A 10,000-nucleotide genomic window follows, 5' to 3' on the forward strand; every position below is an offset into this window, starting at 1 on the left:
AGGGAAAGAGACAGAGAGAGCGATATTGTCGAAATGCAATCAATAATGGTGCGCGCAATTTAATGGCACAGATCGAAGGGATTCAAAGGACACCGCCCGCCCTGTCGCTATTTTTGAATTTTTAATATTCACATTTTGAGTCAGAGTGAAAGTGGATGCCATTTTTCGAATTTGTCAATCGAGCTTCATCCACCGCTTTCATCCGCAGCATAAATGAAGGTTTATGTTTACTCCCACTTCCACTCCACCTACCCACCGTTCGCTTTCGTTGATCAATTCAATTAAAGCCGGCAACATCGTGCCAACATAGTGCAACAACATTGCAAATGCCGTCCACGGCCGCGAATGGGATGCAAAGTGTAATAGCTGATTCGGACAGCAACAAAAAAAAACATGGCCTCACGCCCAGAATGCAGGCCAAATGCTTCTTTTTCGGCACACGAAACATAGTTCCATAGTTGCGCCCTCTTTTTATGCGATCGACGCATCATCCGCATTTCACCCTTCGGTCATCATCAGCTGCAGTGTGGGTGTGTGATGGTTTTGTGGGTTATGTTTGCACCGTTCTGATGCCGTTCTCCCCGTTGTAGCAGCCTTATCTAGCGGCCTCCCTCCCGCGGGGGACAGTCTGATTTGATTGTTATTTATTTTAATTAAATTTAATTTTAAAACATTTATTTGCTCCTCGCCTCCATCGTCCCTTTCTCGCTCTTTCGGTCGCTCTGTTTGCCCAATTTAATGTACCAGAGTTCAGAGGGTGGGAAAGGATGTTACCGAAGGGATGACGGTGGTGTGCACGAGATGACGGATGATGCCGCTGATGGCCGTTCCGTTCCATGGAAAATGGATCTCGTGGCCATTTGCAACGTTTTCTCGCGAATCGCGCACTCTACTGTGTGTCTGTGTGCGTTGCTGAGATCATCGTCATCATCATCATCATCATCATCATCATCATCATCGTTGTCGTCAATGCGCGCGATGTGTCGTAGCATTATAGCGCACCACCATCCTCCCAGCTTCCACCAAAGATAGTATTTAATTATCGAATGATGAGTGAAGGCAGACCACGTCTAATTGGGCGTCAAACGAGCGATAGGATCAGTGGGAGGAAGCGGAAACGGGGCAGGAGGTGAGTGAGAGATCGGGTAGCGTGGCAGCTTCACGTGACGCCTCCACCGGCACCACTTCTGAATCATCATCCTTCGCGGACGGATAGGTTTCTGTCGCGGAACCGAAACGGGCGAGCGGGCGAGCGAGCGAGCGAACGAACGAGCGAACGAACCCACGGCTTACATCGTGGAGGAAGGAGCGAATGCTACTGCGAACCACCGAGCCGAGATTGGTGTTCAATTCGTCGGAAACGTCGACATCGGTCTGGCGGAGCGAGGGAGAGCTCTCCGTCGGCTGCTATCCCGCTGTCCTGCGTTAATTGTTTTCCACGATGATGATTGATGATCCCAATCCCCGGGGGGCTGTTGGTGGTGCACCACCAGAGCTCCTCTTGGGTTCTCCTCCTGCTCCGTTGTAACCGAGTCCGGGGCCAAACGTAATTAGTGAATTATTTACATTTCCAGTAATTAGCAAGATTTGATGGAACACAATAGATTGATGTTTTCCATCGAATCCGAAGGATCATCTTTCGAGCGCGGCGACCGTCTCGTCTCCACCTCGGAGGTTGATGGAGTGGCGTGTTTTCAATTTCAACGAAATTCCCACTCTTGCCTTGCCCCGACAGCCGTTCATCCGTTCTTGCGGTGACTGTCAAAGGATTGGTGCAAATTCCAATTAATATCTAATCAACGTTGTCAAGACACGGCAGCACCGACGTCGGGGGCGTTGAGATGGTGACGCTGGTTAGTGACGCACATCGTCGACCTGCTCGAGAATATTATTCCCTTTGTGTTCCCAACCGGTGGCCTGAGCGGCGTGTAATCAAGACGCCAAAAGGCTTTTAGTGTCTTCGGTTTGCTTGAGGTGCGCTGGCTGGTGTCAGGTAGCGGCTTGATAGTGTGAGCGTAATAAATGGCGTTTATTAAGGAAATCAATTTAAGCAAAAGTGTTACTCAACGAGAAGAATTTGCTCGTTTTTTTTGCCATAACATACCCTTAAAATTTACATAACATTTGATTTCTTATATTAAAACTTGAATTTGATACTTGTGCAAATGGTTCAACGAATTACAAGGAGCAAAACATAAGGATAAAAACCTTTCCCAACGTAAAAAAAACAAGCCACCATATACGGCAACAAAACAGCTCCTTCTATGGCGCAGTTAATTGCTTCCAAATGAGCAGCAACACAACGTAGAATTAAATGGAAATTAAGATAACCGATACGATGCGAGCAAATGGGTGATTTCGTGTTCGGTTGAGGTTGCTTTTTTGTTCTGCAAAGTGCCAACCAACGAGCCTAATCGTATTGGAAGCCCACGATATCCTCGAGAAGCAGAAGGACCATGGAGTGCTTCACACACAAATACACACTCTCACCACATCCAAACCGCTCCTTTCTATAATCGACTGGGAAAAGTATCCAAGTGCCTAATGCCCCCAATGGAATGGCGATTAAAATATACTTTGCCATAGGGCAGTGCCCTGGGAGTTGTATGTTTGTTTGTCGAATTTCGCGCCAGTTTTTTTGGGTACCAGTAGTTCTGAGACATCGCACCAGGCAGAAGGTCCTGCAGAGGCGCTCGCCATTAAGACTGCAGCTCGGCCAGCAGGCATACGGACAGCTGTAACTACTGTGACTGTCCGTTGCAGTGCCCCTGGCTCTGTCGTCCCCTTTTGCCTCATCAGGATGGTTATTAAAATCGCATTAAAAGGTTTCTGTGTTGCTCTGTGTATTTGTACGTGATCGCGTTTGTGTGCAGACAGCAAGAAAATGATTTCCTGAAACAACGGCGCGCAGCGCAAATCGTTTTTAATCGAGATACATTAGAAGGCACTTGGGAACATCGCTTTACGCCGCTCAGTCCCCTTTTCTCGGTCGGAGCGGGAAGCAGGAAGCATAGATAACAGATGTAGAGCATAGAGCATCGCTTTATCGTTCACGCTCGCCTCCATCCCCTCCCTAGAGCAGTACATTCAATTATCAGAATCAGAAGTCTCTCTCTCTCTCTCTCTGGCTCTGAGTGGAATGAGGGGAACGTTCGCGGACGCAAAACTTTTACTGTGTCTCCACCCGAAGAAAGTTTCACTTTTCTGCCTGTTTCCCCTGCTCATGGCCACCATCGAATGTCCTTTTCCGCCACCGATCCTACGAAATCCTCGCGAGACAAACGGAAGGCCAAGGCTTTTATCCCTTTGGGAAGGACGACTCCTGGAGGTTTCGCGGAAACCGTTTTGTCGTTACTGCTAATGTTACCAACCCTGGCTGGGTGGCTCCTCTGCTCGCGACAATGATCCTTTCGGAGTGGTTGGTTGGTTCGATCGAACGAACGAACGAACGAACAAGGACGACCAGCCTCGCAGCGCAAAGGGTTACGCGGAGTGGAACCTGGTGTTCTGGTGTCCGGGGGGACGCACCGCTACCGCGAAGGATACGATGATGCCCGAGACATTGGAAGAGATAAAATTTTAATTAAAAGCATCACACCCTCACCATCAACCCCCCGAACCCCCCTCAACGTCATCAGGAAGCGTTGCGATGGAAAACTGAAACACTCGCGTCGCGCTGCACCGCCACCGTGCCCGGGAGCTCGCCGCTCTCTCTCTTTCTCACTCTCTCTCTCTGTCTCTCTGTACACCCAAAGTTGGACACGCGAATGATACCGACCGTTCCTCCAGTCCAGCCAGCAGCTTCAACTGGCAGAAAATGGTGTGGCGGCTTTTTGCGTGGCAAGTAACGTCACGCTGGCCAACTTTCTGTTCGAGCCCGGCGAAAACGAGAACGGGAGGAAAGCATCGAGGGGATGCGAGATGCGATGGCCAGCCTGACTTTTGGTGAGAAGAAATTGAGACACGAAATTAGAAGCGCGTTCGTCTATTTCCTTTTCCTTTGGACACTGAAGGGAGAGGGAGTGAGATACAGAGGAGGAGCGGTTGGGGATCGATCTGAGTTCGTTCGGGACGAGAGCTGGCTGAGTATTTTAATTACTTAAGACAAATTACGCCATTTATGGGGTGGTTCTAATTCATTAAAATAATTTATTTTTCAACGAGCTGCTGTGTTAAATTCATTCTACTAAACTTAAATTGATTGAACAAACAATTCTTATCACATCTCTGCATACGCTACCACTGTTGTTATCATCACAAAACTTCGATTAGTAAAATCCCGATAAATCTAAAACTCGCTCTCCATCGACTCGGTCTGCTCTCTAGCGTCGCCACCTTGCGGGCCGCTCGCTTATCTCCAAACAGAGACATCGAGCATCGCCTTGGAGTGCGAACGAGGTAGCGTGCGAAACACGAGCTAACACCGCTGCCACACCGGGAACGCGTTGCTACATAATTAGTTATAAAATTATGTTAAATGTATACATTTTCACATCCCAATGCCATCTCTCTGTCTCTCTCTCCTGCGCACGGTGCTTAGTTCTCGCATTTTTAATTATAGCCGACCAGTCGGTGAGGTTCTCCTGTTGCCGAGGACTCCCCAGCCCGGTAGCAACAACATCACAAGCATCCTTTTGCCCCGGGAACGGTAGCATGCTCAAGTTTTCCACGCTCCTTTCTCCACCAACGCACCCTCGTTATCTAGCTGTTGTGACCGAGTATCATGTTCCGTGGCACGGTGCCACGGGGGGGAGGCCCGGCACCATGAGGCCCCACCACGATGGAGGCACCAGGGTAAACAGGGCAACAAGACTAGCCGGCGCGATAATAGTAACAGTGGCAGCGCATTTAATTACGTTCCGAAGAGAGCCAGAAACGGACAACCTCCAGCCCCCCGGTAGCGCCTGATGGTGAGATGCTGGCGATGTTGCTGCTGCTGCTGCTCGTTGCCTCGGTCCAGCATCTCTCGGTTTGCCTCGCTCTCGATCTCGTGGACCGAACGCTGAGGGTTGAGAGCTAAAGAAGCGGAAAAAAGGTTGCTACGATCAGCGCTGGGGAAAGCCAGGGGGAAGGAAAGGGGAAGGTGTAGATGGAAATGAGGGTGGCGGGGAGCGGTCGTGGAAACGTGGGTTTGACAAGTTGGCGTGAAAATAATTAACGGAAAAATAATTGGATTCATTAAAGTTGCAAAGTTGTGTGTATTCTCTCTCGCTCTCTCTCTCTCTCTCTCTCTCTCTCTCTCTCTCTTTCTTGCTTTCTTTTGAAGAAAGACACGTAGGAGAGAGAAAGAGCGAGCACTGATTGGGATGGGAGTAAATCCTGGTGTTCCAGGGGGAGGGAGGTGGCTGACTATATCCTCTTCAGCAACCGCGCTAGTGGTGCTGCTGCTAGTGTGTGGTGCTCCTCCATTGGATCCCCTGTATGTGTGCGCCTTGAAGGAAGCGACGATCGGACGCCGTCGCGCGATGACCAACAGGCACCATCATCATCACCATCATGCTCTCGTGATTTAATATGTTGCTGGTTTGGTTTCGTACGGTTCGCTAAGGATTCGAGGATTTGATTTTAGGACAAGCATAGCTCATCATCATCATCATCAGCATCAAACATTGGGCAAGGCACCACTATCCCAGCGGTCCAGAGCAACTGCGGCTGCCGCTCGACCGCCGGATGTGGCTATTAATTAGTGGAGTAAACATTCAAACTCAACTCCACATCGAATTTCGGGGAGGGAGAGTCGCCCACTCTACCGCCATCACCTCGATGGTGCATCAAGGTTGTTCTGTGTTTGGTTCTGAGGGGTTTCTTGTTCGTTTCGGTGGCCATGCTTTTTACTTTTGAGAGGGCGAAAAAAGCTAATTGGAGAAGTGTTGTTTTCGTGTTTTTTTTTGTGTGAGGGCGCAAAAGCTCCAGCAGTGAGGTGAGCGAGAATGGCGATCGCTTGTTGAGTCCGGCAACAAATGGAGCCAGTATGCTAAATTCTATGCTGTATCCATCCTATTCTACCTGTTGATGATGTCTGTGCTGTCGAATATCTGGTTCCTAGAACTCTGAATACAGGGCCAGAAATACCGAGCCCGGTATCGTGGCTACTGCAGCCTCCAATTTCAGTTATGTTGCAGCATGATTAAGTCATAGCTTCTCTGGTTCAGGCGCAGCATGCAACTGGACGATGAGCATAAGTAAAAAAAAAAATCCAGAAAGGATTCAAAGCAATGGTTCAATATAAAAGATCGAAGCTGCATTTGTTATTGGGATTTTGCTTGATGCTACTAGCTAATCCTGCTTACTGCTGGACCTTTCATGTCATCGTTGTGTCATTGGAGATTCCAGATAAATGTGATGCACCGTCTCCGCCGACTACTGCTTGGTTAATTCCCTAAGCTCCCAGGGTGGTGCGCTGCATTGCGCTAGCGTTTAATTGAAGCTAAACTGTTAATTGTAGTAATGAGGCAAAATATAGTTTCCCTCCCTCCGACTGGCAACCACCTGCACCAATGCCATCACTGCCACCGCGATCTCGTGATCGCGTGACTCGCGTTCGCTCGATGCTCTTTGGTGCGAAAGAGAAGCACATCAGTGCCACAAGCGCCAGCATTCTGCATCACCGAACCACCTGCATCCGCGAGAAGATAAAGCGCGCGCCGGAAAGGTACTTCGAGCGACCGACGAACGGCGGAGAGTGGCGCTGCTCGGTGGTGTGCTCGCTGCAAAAGCAGCAGTTAATTAGGACTTGAAAAATTAATGAACATTGCTGATGCTGTTGCTGCTGCTGCTGCTGCAGAGAGCGGAGCAGAGCAGAGTGTGCACGGATCTCGAGGGGGACGCCACTTGTGAAGTGAAGCAGCCGACGAACGCGGACTGTGTCTCCGTGTTGCTCTCCGCCCAAGAATATGGCTCGGTTTGGCCACGATGGTTTCGAGATGGACGGCGGGTTCCACTGGAAACTGGCAAGATCTGGCATCGAGTACGCTACGTTGCTCTCCCTCGAAAGACATCGAATGTCGCGCGCCCGAGACACTGCACAGGGACAGAACAACAACAAGGGAACGAACGAACGAAAAAAAAGCGAATCCTTCTTGGGCATATAAAACGATTATATGCTGGCACACCGAACCGACCGAAACACGCACGAAAAAGGGAACCAAACCCCCAAGTCCCCAAAATGCACATGTCGCACCGAATCAGCGGCGCTACAACAGCAACAGAAGCAGCAGAACCACAACGAAACCCCAACAGAGGGGAAAAAAAGTTGGAAAATAAAATGAACAGACGATGTGAGGAGCCTCTCCGGCACACGCAAACACTTGGCAGACACACTACGGCACACATACGCCGAGCCGGCCGAGATTTTAATTGGAAGAGTTGGATTTTTAATTAATAAATAAATGCCATGCAATTTACATGTGCGCGGGCGTGAGAGATAGCAAACGATAGCTGCGGAGGGAGGGCAGGAGGTGCAATGTTGCCAATGTTGTGCTACAACCCTCAACCCTCGGGTCTCGGCAACCGTGTTACTCCACGCCACTTACCTTCGGCTGTTGGTTGGCGGTGGCGGTGGTGATGCTGCCGCTGCGTGTGCCAGACACAACACCGAGTATGTTGGAGCGCATGTTGCTGAGCACATTCTTGAACGCTTTTCGTCGCCACCGTGTCTTGCCGCCTGGCACCGTCTCGGTACCGTGCTCTTCGGTGCTGAAACAGAAGCTTGAAATTGAGATTTTTTTTTTGTTATCTCTGATTTCGTCACGTGAGATGTGGTTTGTCAGAGGGAAATGGTCCCCGAAAAGAAAATTTACCAAAAAAGTAGCGGAAATGAGACGGTTTGTTAAAATTATTGCTTCAATTACAGCGTTCGGTTTTCTCTTTTCTTTGCAGAATGGCATTCTATTAGAGCACTGTCATGATCAAAAGTAAGTAGATAAAGGCAATTTATTTATGAATAATTACTTAATTTGTTCATTGGATTTGTTTTCGTTTACATCCTGATACTCTCTTCAAAATGTCATTATGATTATTTAACAAATTTCTATCATTAAATCCTTATTGACATCCATTTTATTTACGGCTTTTTAAACAGTCGTCTGCTAATGCGAAATATTGTTTAGTTAATTTCAAACTTCAGACGTTCTGACTGGATATTTCTATTATTTGAATTACTGGAACAGCACGAGAATGATGATCTCCTTCCTTTAGATGGCTCCGTCGTAGTAAGGAGAGCTGTCGCGTTTGACACGTTAAGACATTTTTTAATTAGTGGTCCCTTATTTTTCATAAGCAAATTCCTATAGCATGAAGTAATGCTGAAGGCTCTTTCTTTCCTCATCTGATCTCGCAATTCTTCTATCGTAAACATCCGCTCTTGATCACGAAATATGAAACACGCTGCTAAAGCATGGATGTATGCGTAATTGCCGAGATTTCTACTACAGGCAGCGAGGGCAAGCGCAATGCTGAGTGCTTCCGCTCTTAATATAAACAATTCATCTCAATGCTCTCCATTCCACAGCGATTGTATACGTTATCGTCGTTTTTAGCTTAAATGACATTTTTGAATGAGATTGAACACGTCACGTTCTCCACTTGTGACTTACACATCTCAAATGATTGATCGAGTTGGTACAAACACTTCAGGATGTCATTTCATTTAGGGGGGCTTCGGTAATTTCTGGGCAAAAAAGGCTCATTTATGATGATTTTTTGATAACAAACCATTTAACATATTTCTCCCAAGTGAATGGCATATTAAACGACAACTTTTGAAGAATATTTAGTTTTATTTTAGGGAAGTTTTATTAAAAACTTCATACATGGCATTGAATTCATGAAGGTGCGTCTGCGAAAAGGTACTTTTTGCGGTGCCCATCGTAGCTGTAGGATGGGTCATCAGAAAAGTACAAATCGATGTTCGTTTGAAAGATTATAAGATTATCCAGGTAGCCCCGTCAAGTTTTTTTTGATATTCCTATTTTTAGGTTTTTGGCAGATTTGTTAAGTTGAAAAAGATTTTTACGATTTTGCCTAACAAAACGAGATTTACATAATTGTTAAAAAAAAGTACCAACAATTTACATGGAATCTTTGTTACAAAACAAAATTAAATACCGGAGGCCCCTTAAATAATGATACGTTCTGGAACTGCACAGAATGCTGCAAAAATTGCTATATTTTCGTCAATTAAAGTCCGTAGATCTGTTCTACGCTTGGAAGACGGTACTAGATCGATCCAGTACCGATCGGCTGCCTAATTAAAAAGCATCCTCTGAGCAACATCTTTCACTCCCGCCCTCGTGTCCTGGCGCACAGCTTTAATTAAACGAAGAAACCCCAAACTGCGTCACCCCAAAACGCGCACTCTGGCGCTGTAATTAACGATTTTCCCCTTTGGCGTTGTAATCAATTTAACGCTAGGGCGTAAAGGTGACCATCAGCGAGCGCCAACTCTGCACTAGCGGCCCGGCTTCGGCTCCGGCCGCAAATCCATCCCTGACAACGTCAACCAGCTCACTTCAAAAGGTGCCCCCTCTAAACATCAAAGGCGAGCGATCGCACGCACGCACACGTTGTTTAATTTGAGGAAAACCTATTTGAAGGAAAAACACACCGAAAAGGCGCTTCAAAAAAAAGGAAACGCGCCAAGAAGCCGTCGATGGGGGATGTGTGGCGTCAAATTGGAGGTGAAAGTGTGGAAGGAGGTCCTCTGGAGATGGCTTAAAGCCTAGAATGCCACCCACCCGGCACCCTCCCACAATCTTGTTGCCTACTTCGATTGATGCATGCAATTACAGCGTTCCCTTGACAACCGGCGTACCAGCGGCCAGCGTCAAGACGATTTTCCTTCGTCTTCCTTGGAGCCTGAGGAGACGGAAGTCCCGGGGAGGAAGTGAGTGAGTGGGTGGGGCGAGGGAAACACGAGATTTAATTTCCCCGCGGGCAGTAGCGAAACTTCGCGTAACGAACGAGAGGGAGCAAGCACCTCAGCTGCAGGCGCCCACCCCTT

At 47.9% G+C, this 10,000-nt stretch overlaps 1 protein-coding gene across 2 annotated transcripts in view; it reads left to right on the top strand.

Annotated features, from left to right (window-relative positions):
• Nucleotides 1-10,000, top strand: part of LOC126569865 (LIM homeobox transcription factor 1-alpha) — a 158,025-nt gene that overhangs the window by 109,849 nt on the left and 38,176 nt on the right. For both annotated transcript variants that reach the window (XM_050227252.1, XM_050227255.1), the window contains one exon: nucleotides 7,879-7,913. The gene's annotated coding sequence lies outside the window, so the exon portion shown is untranslated. The remainder of the gene's footprint in view (nucleotides 1-7,878; nucleotides 7,914-10,000) is intronic.

Source organism: Anopheles aquasalis, chromosome 2 (assembly GCF_943734665.1).
Source record: "Anopheles aquasalis chromosome 2, idAnoAquaMG_Q_19, whole genome shotgun sequence".
NCBI classification, from domain to species: domain Eukaryota; kingdom Metazoa; phylum Arthropoda; class Insecta; order Diptera; family Culicidae; genus Anopheles; species Anopheles aquasalis.